Here is a 13,017-nt window from a genome sequence, read left to right as displayed (position 1 = left end):
CAACTTAATGAGACCCTGTCTCAGAATAAAAAGAGCTGGAACAGAGTGGTTGCCTAGCATGCTTGAGGCCCTGGGTCTGGCTCCCAGTACTGCATTTTTTAAAAAGGCTCTGCATTCAACTTGTACAACATTCTTGTACATGTTTTTGTGTGGACATACATTTTCAATTCTCTTGGGAATATACTTAGGTATAAAATTGCTAGGTTTTAGTCTTTGAAGAACTGCCAAATTGTTTTCCTGAGCAGCCGTGCCATTTTACATTCCCACCTGCAGAGTATGTGGGTCTAATTTCTCTACATCTTTGCTAACATACATTATAATCTCACTTTTGGTTACAGCCAAATCAAAACTGGGAGTGAAGAGTCATCTCAGCGTGGTTTCAATTTGCATTTCTTTAATGACTGGCAGTCTTAAGCATCTATTCATGTGTTTCTGCTACATTTAATATAAGACTTTAAAAATATTAGGAGTATCCACAGTTTTTCACTCGGGTCAGCAGTCACAAGTAAATCTTAGTGCTTTTGCTGTCAGGCGTAAGTAAACCTGTTACTTGACCTCCTGTCTTTATCTCAAAGTGATTGATAGAGGCAGAATTTTAATTTCCCTATAGAAATGCACATGACTATAAAATAATTAGATACAAGTATAAGATAATAATGAAGTGACAAAGTTGTGTCACTAAGTGATATGGCTCAGTATACTCCAGCATATCACACAAAGATCCATTGTGGTACCAGAAGAAAATAAAAGATTTCCTATTTTTTATTTGAACTAAAAAACTAAGCTTTACTTTCAATATATTAATTGGCAGTAGGATATGTGCATAGATACATATGCAAATAGACATATTTGAATCTGTCATTCAAAAACATTTTTACATATAGAAGTGTAAAATCAGAGAGGTTTGGAGACCTCTAAAAATAAATGAAATGGCCTGTTATAAAAAAGACAGTATATGTAATGGCTGATTTTATTTTAGACTTCCAAAAAATATTAGTTTTTCACTTTTCACTCAGCAGGGAAAATTTTTAAATCCTTATAATTCTAATATCTACTGTTTCTGTGAATTTGACTTTAAGGTTGGAATCAATTAAATGTTATCTTCTTTAAAAATAATGCCTGAACCAGCCCTTGGGAGGCTGAGACAGGAGGATCACAAGTTCGAGGCCAGCCTGGGGTACATAGTGAGTTCAAGGCCAACCTGAGCTACATAGCCAGACTCTATCTTAAGAAAAAAAAAAAGCCTGAAATTATATTTTTACAGAATAATTTCAGTTTGTAGAGCAAACTAAGATTTATGTTACATGTCGCTAGCTTTTTAACTTTGTATACTATTATAATTAATGCTCCTAAATTATTCTGTTATGGAAAGCAGCTGTCTCATTGTTCAGAGAAAATCTTTATTTTCTTGTTTGCCTGTACTTATGGGTAACAAGATGCTAATCTACATATAGAAATATTTAAATTTTATCTTACAATAAATTTTTCAAAAATCTGTTTTGTTACCATCCACTGACCCACTTAGAGAAATTAGCATCCTCTTTCTATCCTTTAGGTTATCGCTTCTTGGGTAAAATTTAATGACTATTAATAGCGTAACTAAAAAGAGAAGGAGGTAATTTATGAGCATTTTTCACATTTCCATTTTTATGTGTTATCTGTTTTCCCTTTGCTTTATGTGCCATACATCTTTTCTTTCAGGTTGATTAATAACTCCTTTTTGTTTATGACTTTATTATGCATTTTCAGTACAAGATGCCTTCATATTTTGATTTTTACTAAGATAATGCAGTCATGTAAATTGGATGTAAATTTAAAGGAAGAAATTATTTCTAATATGAGGGTAGCGTTTCATCTCATCAGTTCATCAGATACTCCCTCATATATTGTGTTTTTGTTTGTTCTTAGTCACTGAAGCCAGAGAATTTCAGTAAACTCATGAAAAGCACTTTTCAAATACTCAGTTCTGACTGCCATGGTGATGAACTGTTAACAAAGGTGATTCTTATTTAATTTTCAAACTCCTCTTCAATACCAGGTCATATGCTGTTAGCTCTCTTTGATCACTGCATGCAAAATACCAATAATAATAACCAACACTTCCAGAGTGCTTATTATCTCACTAATTACTGTTCTAGCTCAGTTCTCACAACTCTGTGATGTTAGGACTGTTATTAATTCCATCCTATAGATGAAGAAACTAAGTCACAGAGAGGTGGAAGTTACTTGAGGTCACACAGTGACAGTCTGGGAGAGCTAGGATTCTGACCCCAGGCTATCTGGTTTCTGAGTTTGTGCTCTTACCCAACAAGGCTCACTTGCTTGGTGGTACCTTTCTTTCATGTCACAGAACCCTTCTTAGCTGCAAGTGCTGTTTTAGGCCCTGAACCAGCTTCTCCTAAGTAGACTTTATTCCTCCAAAAACTTCTGCTCTTCTTCCTTTCTAGGTCCAGTTTCCAACTGATACTGTCTCCACAGAAAGGGATGAAAATCAGTGTTTTGCAGTTGAGGCAGACATACCCAGAAGAGCTTAAAAGAGTGCCTCTCATGTTGCAGTGCCTGAGTATATTTTGTTGAATGTTGAAGCAGATAAAATAGTAAAATTTCTAAAAAGGAAATTTTAGCTTTCATATTTTTTTTGTTTTCTTTTGGCTTTATATTTATCTTACATAGTTTTAGTGTATTTGTTTTGATAGTCAAATTAATTCACTTACTTAATGAATACTAATGAGTAGAGTATTGGTATCATTTCTTCAACCATGGTTGAATGGGGGAGTCCCCTACCCTCATGGAGCTTACATTCCAGCATCAGCTCCACAGAAAGCATACATCCCAGACATCAGTCAAATAATCACACACATAATCACAGATTGTTAGTAATGCTGTGATTCAAAAAATATATGTCAGTAAGGGTAAGGGAAGGATATTGGAATATTCCTTAAGATAGTGACATTTGAGCTGAGAATGAAGGATAAAAGGTTGGAAAGTGGAAGCTAAGAGTGTATTTCTTTTTTTTTTTTTTTTTTTGGTACCGGGGATTGAACTCAAGTCCTTGTGCTTGCACAGCAGGCGGCAAAACCACTGAGCTAAATCCCCGGCCCCACTAAGAGTGTATTTCTGACGTAGGGATCACCTTGCTAAAACTCTGTGAGAAGAGACACCCCGAGATATGAGATGAAAACTGGAATGGAGGCTTCTATGGCTAGAATAAAGGAAACCAGGTCCTCTTGGTTTCTGAAGGACTGATGAAGTAGACCAGAGCCTTGTGGAAAATACTAAGAATTGAGCTTCCCTGAAGGGCAGTGGGAATTCATGGAAGGAGGCTGAGTAAGGAAGTAGTGTGGACAAATGGGGGATGTAGAAGGCTGCCTGAGCTGCACTGTGCTGAATGGGGTGGTGGAGGACATGGGGACTACTCAGGAGCTAAGGTAGGTACTTTACTAGTGAACAGTAAATCCAGTGCCAAATGGATCAAAAGCAGTACATCAGAAATAGTAATTTATCTAGGCATTACTGTAACAGTTCTTCTCTGGAATTTATGGCAAAGCAGTATTTCCAGAGAAAAATAAAGACAAAAGAAAAATAAAGGGTATAGTTAAGACAGAATGGAGTAAACTGTAGGCAATTAAAGAGTAAATTTTTAATTGTAATTTTAAATTAGGGACTAGGAATGTAGCTCATGTGTAGAATGCTTGCTTAGTATGAGCAAGGCTGTGGTTATATCCTCTGCACCACTGAGCCACACCCTTGGACCTTTATCTTCTTCTTTGTTATATTTTCAGGGGAAAAAATTATGCTAACTATGTATTATCTTATGTCAAAACTAAGTTCTTTTTATTGTAGGAAAATACATAAAATTCTATTTTCCTTATATGAATAGTTACCTTTTAAACTATGTTTTTTTTAACCTCAGATATTTATAAGTTAGAAAGTATGCACAGAAAATTAAGGGTAGATCAGCTCACTGAGGTGTAGTAGAGTCCTGACTGAATTCCTGAACAGTACAAGGATTTTCACTTTCAGAAATGGTCTAATCTTCAGTTTAAAAAGTCTGAAAAATCAGATATTGAAAACAGTGAAAGAGCATGTATAGGTTGATAAAATAGTGACTTTAAAATATTTTATGCTGTATACTAATGAAATCGTTAAAGCATAAACTGAAAAGGAGAAGCATATATGTAAAGCTGTGGCTTCATTACTTCAAATTATGAGACTGACCTACTGTGCTGAGGAGGCAGGTTGTGGCTTCATTACTAAAACTGTAGAAAATGTAAATATGACATCTGTAATGAATCCATGTATCTTCTGCCACTGCCTTAAGTCAAGAAGCGTGAGAGTGTAAAAGCATGATTCTTTTTGGGAATTGTGTATGATGTCTTGTATATCACAGTCCAATGGCAGCAGCTCACTACATATTTTATGTATTATACCAGCAGCAGATATTTCAGACATACTAGAAGCAGGGACTCTTGATTCAGTGTCTCTGGCAGTAAATATAAAAAGAGGGAGAAATTTCTAGTCGCTAATAAGCAATATATCATTTGAGTACTGTCAGATTTTGTAGAAAAGTCCACAAGATGATTTATTACATTAATTACCGTCATGTGGGTTTCTTGCTGCTAAGCCTACAAATGCAGCCACATTCTAAAGCTGATTTAAGAATATATTTGGCCAAGATGAAAGTGCTCCTTACTGTGATTAATATAATACAATATTTATTTTCTTTTTCTAGTCTTTTGCCATTGCTCTGGTGCAGAATGCTTAATTTCTGTAACTTAGCCTTAAGTTTGAGATTTGAGATTTGAAATGCTTCATCTAGTTTTGTTTTGTTTTTGTTTTTGTTTTGTTTTTTGGCACCAGGAATTGAACTCAGGACCTTGTGCTCACAAGGCAGGCAGTGGAACCACTGAGCTAAATCCCTAGCCCTTCATGTAGTTTTTTTGCATACATGTAGGATGGTCTTTTTGCCTTTTTGTGTCTTATTTTCTTAATTTAAGTCATAGAAGCAGCATTTTCAGGAGAGAATTCCGTAACTATGGCAGTTTGAAACTGTAGTGAATTGACACAGTCACAGGGCCTTATAAAGACTTCTTATAAAGACTCAGTGAGGGTTTTCAGTCCTGTAGAACAGAAGGTTCCTGACGAGCTGTTTTAGATGCAGATTGTAACTCTGGTTGTTCATTTTTGTCCATTCAGGACAGGATATTCATTTAGGCATAAATGTCTGTCATTGTCTTTATAGAATCTAGTTTGGAAGAATTAGCAAATATTTGCTGCAAATTAAAACATCAGTGGAGGAGGAAGTCAAGTGAGAATGAAAGACTTTGATTTAGTGCTGTTGGAACACGTTTTCTAAAGATTGGACCTGATGACTTGTGTACTCAACCCTGAGCTAAGTAGTTTACTTTGTTATCTTAATTCTCTTCATACAACTCTTAAGAGGTACAATTACTCTCATTTTACAATTGAAGAAAGTGAAGGTTAGTTTTAAAAATACATGTACATTCACAAGGCTGGTTAAACAGATTGCTTATTGGCAAAGCTGGAGCCATTAACAATTAGCCATACTACCTGTGTCAAATGAAAGAAGTCAAGTAAGCTAAGATTTTTAAATGGCCTTTGGCAATTAAATAAAACGGGTTGAACTTAAGAATGATTTCAGAGATGTTACAAAAGAAAAAGTCTGAATTTAATGGGCTTCTAAGGAAAGGGTTCTTTCTTTTACTCAGTCATTATTTCCTAATGGTACCAGTCAGTACAGTATGATTTTTATATTATTTTTTTACTAAACCGAAATTACTTAAGTGAATATTATTTAGCAACTCTTCTGCCTGGGAAATAAGATTTTTCATACCAGAAAACCTTCCATTCCAGCAGCATGGCAAGTACTGTATCTGAGACAGGACTTGACTGAAGCGTTTTTGGAAGGAAGAAGAAGTCATTGTCATTGTCCTGGCCTAGGGAAGGAAAAGTGAGGCACTATTTCTCAAAGTGTAGCCTTGTGACCCACCCCTGTATTAGAATTATCTGGGGACTTGTTAAAAATGCAGACTTCCGCTCCTTGTTGACTGTAAATTAATGCCTGTTGGAGAATCTACCAGGTCAGTGCCCAGTCTCCTGTGCGCATGTGATGTTTCACTCCTCCTATTGAATACTACTGCTTCTCAAGTGTTTTTCTAGACCCTGAGATTAAAGCACTGAAGTCATGAGTCTTAAGGTGTAACCAATCTACTGAGGGAGACAGACACAAAGAAAATAAGTATGACACATGTCAGGTGGTGATAGGTGTATGGAAGAAAATTATAGCAAAGGAAGAATGAAGAATGTTGGAGGTGGAGAAATGAGTATTAATTTTTTAGAAGTACTTTTTCAAATTTTTGGCATTTGGAGATTCTTTGCACTTAGCATATTGTCTTTTCTGTGTATGCAAGATGTGATGAAAATATATGGTGAATGTTAAAATTTAAAAAAAATTTTACAATAATAGATGCATTGTCATTAATACCCCTCCAAATACTCCCCTTTCCTTTGAACACACCTAATCTATTGTTTTTGCTACTTTTTGAAGCAGTTCTGGAAGTTCTCTTTCATATCTTTGTAAGATGCAATCAAAACTGCAGTGAATGCTGCTTCTAAGTGCCATCCAAAGGGAAGGCTTGTAAAATCATTGTGGTGTGTCCTCACTGGATCTGGTACCAGGCAACTTCTGGCTCTTCCATAAAGTCAAAATGACCATGAAAGGTAAATGTTTTGAATTTCAGGACATCAAGGCACCATGATAGAGGATCTAAAGACCCTCAAAAAGACTTCAGAGCTGCTTCAGAAAGTGACAAGAATTATGGGACAAATGTGTTTGAAGCAAAGGGAAATATTTTGAGGGGGATTAATGACTGTGTCTTTTGCAATAATTTTTTAAAAATTAACATTTACCATATTTTTGATCATACAACATGTATTTATAATTACCTTCTCTGTGCCATCCACTGGTCTAGCTTTACTCCCCATTCTAATCCTTCCCCTACACCAAAACTAGGATTGGTGTTTTGTAGTCTTCATGAGCATAAGCCAGACTCCCTGCCATCTCCTTCCCTTTGCTCAAACAGTTTTGTCCAGGGATGTCATACCCTCCTGTTTGATTAACCAAATGGTACCCAGCCTTTAAAATGGACCCAAGTCCAAGTCCCTCCATAGACAGCTTATGCTCTATTTGATTTTTCATTCTCTGGCCTTCTCTTCTTTCTGAATTCATGTAGGACCTAGAACTGTACCACAAACTCAATGCTTAATTGCACAATGCCATGTATGATCTTTTTAATTAGATTTATGTGTGTCAGTCATCTCTCTAACTATGATGTTATCTTCATAACCATCAGGGACTTGCCTTTGACTGCACTACACAGGTCTTCTTGAAATGCTCAGGGCACAGTGGGTACTCACAAGTACGGATTAAATATTAATTCCAGCCTTGGCTTCATAAATATAAATCTGCTCACCAGATTTCTTTTTCCTTTTCATATTTAAAAAATTCTTATTTAATAACCTTATGAACTTATCATTCACTGGTTTATGAAGAAAACTTGAACATTATTTCTTTGCTTTACAAAATGAGAGATGAGACAAAATAGTCTTAAATGAAAATAATAAGTTAAACATCAGGTAATGTTTCTTATTGCTTCACATGTATTGCTTTAATAAAATCATACAAGGATGTGTTATCTAAGTTTGTTTTTATTTTAAATTGAGTACTGCAGCAATAGAAGCAAGTGGATCTGAATTTAAATCTACCATACATCTCAAATTAAATGAGAATCTAAGATACTGCACTAATTATATGATTTTCCATGCCATTTCCTAACAAAAGAGGGAATAATTGGATTAATGGGGCATAGAGACTATGTTAATAAGTACACAAAATTTCCTGCATAAAAACTTGACTCAGGCTGTTGAGAAATACTCCTCAGCTGTTGCCCAAGCTCATCCTAGGGTCCTGTCCAGGGCACACACAGAGCACTTGGAAGTCAGTAGCCAAAAACCTTTTAGTCCACTGGCAGCATTTACTAAAAGCACATTTCACTGTACTGGAGTTTTTGTGATGGCTTCTCCTTTTGAGAACCTTAAAGTAAGTTTAAATGGTAAGTATTATGATTCTTGTGAATGGTACAGTCAAGAAATAGATGTGTGTTCATTCAAAGAACCAAAGCCACCTGTGCCTTCTACATAGAGAATTTACCCTCCTCACAACCAAAACCACAGTAGTGATGAAACAACAGCAAGGATCACTGAAATACTATGGCAAGAGGTATGGAGGAAAGACAGACTTTTTTTTTAGGAGTACATGTTTGTAGTATATAATGTTTCCATTTCTTGTGGGAGTTGGCACATATACATAATAATCTTTTTTTCTTCCCCTTTCCCTACCACACCTCCCTCCATCCATTTCTTGATCTGTTTGTATGTTTGTTTGTTTGAGAGTCTCAGTATGCAGTGCAGGCTGGACTTGAACTCACCATGTACCCCAGGCTAGCCTGGAACTAAGGGCAATCCTCCTGCCTCAGCCTCCTGAGTGCTGGGATTATTAGTATGTGCCATCACACCTTTGGCAGGGGTGGTACCTGTTTGCAGTTTATGATGTTTGCATTCCTTGTGTGGAGTTGGCATATGTATATAACACATTTCAGTTCCTTTTCTGTCCCTTTACTGCCCTTTCCTCCATCTTCCCTCCATCTCTTGATCTCCTCCATATTTGAGAAAGATCTCTATACTTCTTATTTTTTATTTTTCTCTTTATTTATACTTTGGATTTCTTATATAAGAGAAACCATGTAGGGGGCCGGGGATTTAGCTCAGTGGTCCTGGCGCCAGCCTTGCAAGTGCAATCCAAGTTCGATCCCCGGTACCAAAAAAAAAAAGAGAGAAACGATGTAATATTTAAGCTTGTGTGTCTGATTTATCCGGTTAACATTATGAAGACAGGGCCGGGGATTTAGCTCAGTGGTTCCGGTGCCTGCCTCGCAAGTGCAAGGTCCCAAGTTCTATCCCCAGTACCAAAAACCAAAAATATTATGAACACAGACATCTTTAAAATGCATTTTTGAAGAAAATGTATGTCTAGAAGCTCTCCCTTTCCTTTCATTCTCAGGACAAAGCTTGAGTTGTTTATCGAAATACACATGGAGCATCTGTGAAGTTTAAATTATTTTTATCACTTCATATAATTATTCAGTTATTCTTCATACCTTCATTGGGTAACTCTAGTGTGTCAGTACATATGATGGGTACCCAAGATACATGAAAAATAATGACTTCAATGGGGTAGAAAAGCTGTCTCTTGTTTTGTGAGGTGGATGACAAGTTCAAACCATTCTGGGCAATTTAATAAGGCCTTGTCTCAAAACAAAACAAAAAGGGATGGGGGTGTAGCTTAGTGGCGGTGTGCTTGTCTAGCATGAGAGAGAGAGAGAGAGAGAGAATGTGAGAGTATTGGTTATTGGTGTCTATGAAGGCTAAACTTATCTTTTTTTATTTTTTTGATACCAGGGATCAAACTCGGGTCCTTGAGCTTGCGAGGCAGGTGGCGGAACCATTGAGCTAAATCCCCGGCCCGTAAACTTATCATTTCTTATGATTCAGTAATCAGATGTACACACAACAGAAATGTGTGCACATGATCACCAGAAGGTCCCTACTAGAATGTCCATATCAGTTTTATTAGAAATAGCCTCAAACTGAAAACTTAATAGAACACAGTGTCCAGTGGAATAGAAAAACAAATTATGATAAATTCATACAGTGGAATGTTACATAGCAAAATAGCATAACTTACAGATATACATCAACATGAGTGAAGTCACAAACATAACATTGGCCTAAAGAGCCAGATATAAAAGAATTGGTGTCCTGTGATTTCATCTATGACAGGTTACAGTAATAGGCCAAGAAAATCAAGTCAGGAGAGCAGTTTTCTTGGTGTGAGGGAATCATAGGAGAAGGGGGAGGCTTCTGGGATGCTGGTGACTTTCTTTTTCATGATCTGGGTACTGGATTCTCAGGCATATTCAATTTGTGAAAATTAATCACATGCACTTGATGATTAGTCTGCTGCACTGGTGGTGAACCTATGGCACGTGTGCTGCAGTAGGTGTGCAGAGCCCTCTCTGTCAGCATGCAAGCCAAGTATATGAGTTGTGTTTTCTAAACTAAAACTTCAGTATTTAGGTTTAACTGTAGTGGCACTTTGTGGTAAATAAGTGGGTTTTGGGTTGCAGTTTGGGCACTCGTCTTTAAAAGCTTCACCATCACTGGTCTGCATGAATGTTATATCTAATAAAAAGTTTTTTAAATGGATCAGAAAATTTCTAAAAATATAGATAAATACAAAGTGATTGTAGTGGGTCTACATTTTATTATCAATTTTCTGTAGTCTTACTTGATTTTGTTTTTCTCTAAAAAACTTACTACTTTTACTTGATTTTAAGACCATTTCCTTCCCTTTATTCATATAAAATGAATGAGAGTATCTTTGCCTTTCCAGCCTCCTCCTGTGTCACATCCCAAGCTGTTAGGAAAGACTATGACAGTGTAACACTTTTCTTGAGTTCCATGCAATGGCATTTTCTTAGTAAGATTGAGACCTAGTAGAAAGGCCGGAAAGACTTGACAGCAAGGCTGAACTGAGGATGAGTTGAAGAGATCTATGTATCTGCTGAGTAGGGCAGATTGGATTGGTGCTGTAAATGTAGGAGAGCTGGCATCTCACCAGAGACCTGTCTGAGGTGATGACACAATGCAAGCACAGCAGCCCCTCCCATGGCCGTCTTTACTAGAGCCACTCCTGCAGACCGATTAATGGTCCTTACTTAAATCTAACAGACTTTTTTTCTCACATACCCTTTAAAAGAACTTTGAAAAAGCCATGTGTCGCTCATGTACTTTTAATTGATAGCCAAAGATTTTCAATGTAAGCTTCAGGTTATTTTTGTAAAAAGGAGATAGAAAATATTGGATATTTTATAAAATGAAAATGAGGATTGGGTGTAAATAGAAGTGGTATCTCATGATATGATTTGATAATAGTTAAGGACCTTGTGAATAAAAGCACACTAACTCTAAAAGAAATGAATAAAAGTTTAAGCCAACTTTATATTGAACAATTTTTGTAGTTCTCCAGAATATTCCAATTCTAGTTAAAAGAATCAACTCCCTATTCTACAGCTCCTTCCGATGTCCTAAATTCAGATCACCTCAATTCAAGCCCCGTATCCTATTTCTAATGGCAGATATTACCTATATGAGAATCTATATGACAGAGGAAAGGAAATGCTAGGTATTTGATCATTGACATATAAATTTTATTTGGCTTCTTGAAGTCTTTTATACTTTAGAGCATGTGCCATAGTAGATTTGGGATGGCAATATGCACAAATCAGTGTTCATCGCATATACATAAATTTTAGAAAAGATCCTATGTGAAAGTTGAGAAACTGGAATTTTTTTCCCCTTATCTGTGGATGTTTATTTCTTAGAAAATCATTCCTTGATATTGAGGATTGCTGTGATAGATATTTGAACAAGTAGCCAAAATAAACAGATGTGCTGGTTTTATGTGTAAATAGTCAAGGAAGCCCTATGGTAAAAGGTTATATTCAACTATGGCTTTCCAGGTTTTGGTTAGAAAGATAAACATCTGTATTGTTTATATAAATAATTTCAACTATAAAAATAGCATAATTGAAAGTTAAGACTATTGAAGCATAAAATACGCTTTCATATATTTGAGTTTTGGAAATCTGATCGTTCAAAAATGTCCCTGTATGTATATCTAACTAACAAATTTTAGTTCATTTCATTTAATAAGATTTTGGCAATTCTACCTTAGAATTGTCATTTTTAAAATAACATGGTGATTCATGTATATATATAGTAATATAAAAAGTGTGTTTTGGAAACAAAATTCAGTTTATTAGAAGCTTTTTATTATTGGATATGATAATTACAAAGGCTATTGAGCAAACTTACAAATTTAACATTTTCCTAGGTGATTAGGATAAATAAAATGTATATTTCAGAAGCAGAAATTGAGTTTTTTAAATGTTGTCCTAGATTAATCTCTGTATTTGCCTCAATAATTAGTAGGTGTCTAGATTTCTATTGTGTAATTCCATCTTTAGGGTTTCTCTTTTGAGTTTCACCCAAACCATGCCTGACATAGTAGTCATAATTTTTTGACAGTGTTTTTAAGAATAATGTTAAGATGTCAAATTTGAATTAAATGTTACTGAAATGAAATCATTAAAGTGATATAATTGAACTTAACCTTTACCCAAAAAGTAACTAAAATAGAGTAGGATTTCCTATACAGGACATAAGGTATTTTGTTTCTTAAAGTGTAAAAGTATAATCTCTCATATCTCATCATTAGTATAAGGGTGCTGGTTAAAATGCAGATTCCTAAGCCTGTCATCTGGTAATCTGCATTTGGGCCAGCATCCTGAATGATTTCCAGGAATAGTAAAGTATGAGGACTACTACTCTCTCTCTCTCTCTTTTTTTTTTTTCGGTACCAAGGATCAAACTCCTTGTGCTGTGAGACAGATGGCGGCACCACTGAGCTAAATCCCCAGCCCAGGACTACTACTCTTGAGCCATATTACTTCTTTATGGAAGATCTATAACAGAAAGAAGCATCTCAGATTCTTAAGACAGAGTGTAATAATAATAAATTAATAAAATAGTGTTCTGGGAAAAGACATAATTCACATTGCATTGTCCTCTTGTTATTGCCATCAAATTTTATATTTCTTTTCCTCCAAAATACCAAATATTTTTATCACTTATTAAAAATTGCCCTGCATTGATGTTCAGAATACTTGTATAATGTGTTTACCTGAATTGCTGTAGAAGAGCAGGCATTAAATCAACTGCCATAGAAGATCCATTTAGTTATTTTTTTCAATGTAGATTTCTAGTGATGTGTTAACAAATACCAATACTGTATTTTAGTTTAATTCAATAAAAAGG

General features: G+C 35.7%; 1 protein-coding gene across 7 annotated transcripts in view; it reads left to right on the top strand.

Annotated features, from left to right (window-relative positions):
• The window catches only part of Kiaa1958 (KIAA1958 ortholog), a 177,176-nt gene that overhangs the window by 103,982 nt on the left and 60,177 nt on the right, over window positions 1-13,017 (top strand). The gene's annotated exons all lie outside the window — the stretch shown is intronic.

Source organism: Heterocephalus glaber, unplaced genomic scaffold, assembly GCF_053883595.1.
Source record: "Heterocephalus glaber isolate CG9 unplaced genomic scaffold, H.glaber_assembly_v1.0 deba00001479, whole genome shotgun sequence".
Classification (NCBI taxonomy): domain Eukaryota; kingdom Metazoa; phylum Chordata; class Mammalia; order Rodentia; family Bathyergidae; genus Heterocephalus; species Heterocephalus glaber.
The sequence above is the reverse complement of the archived record's forward strand: the minus strand, read 5'-3'. Positions and strand labels throughout refer to the sequence as shown.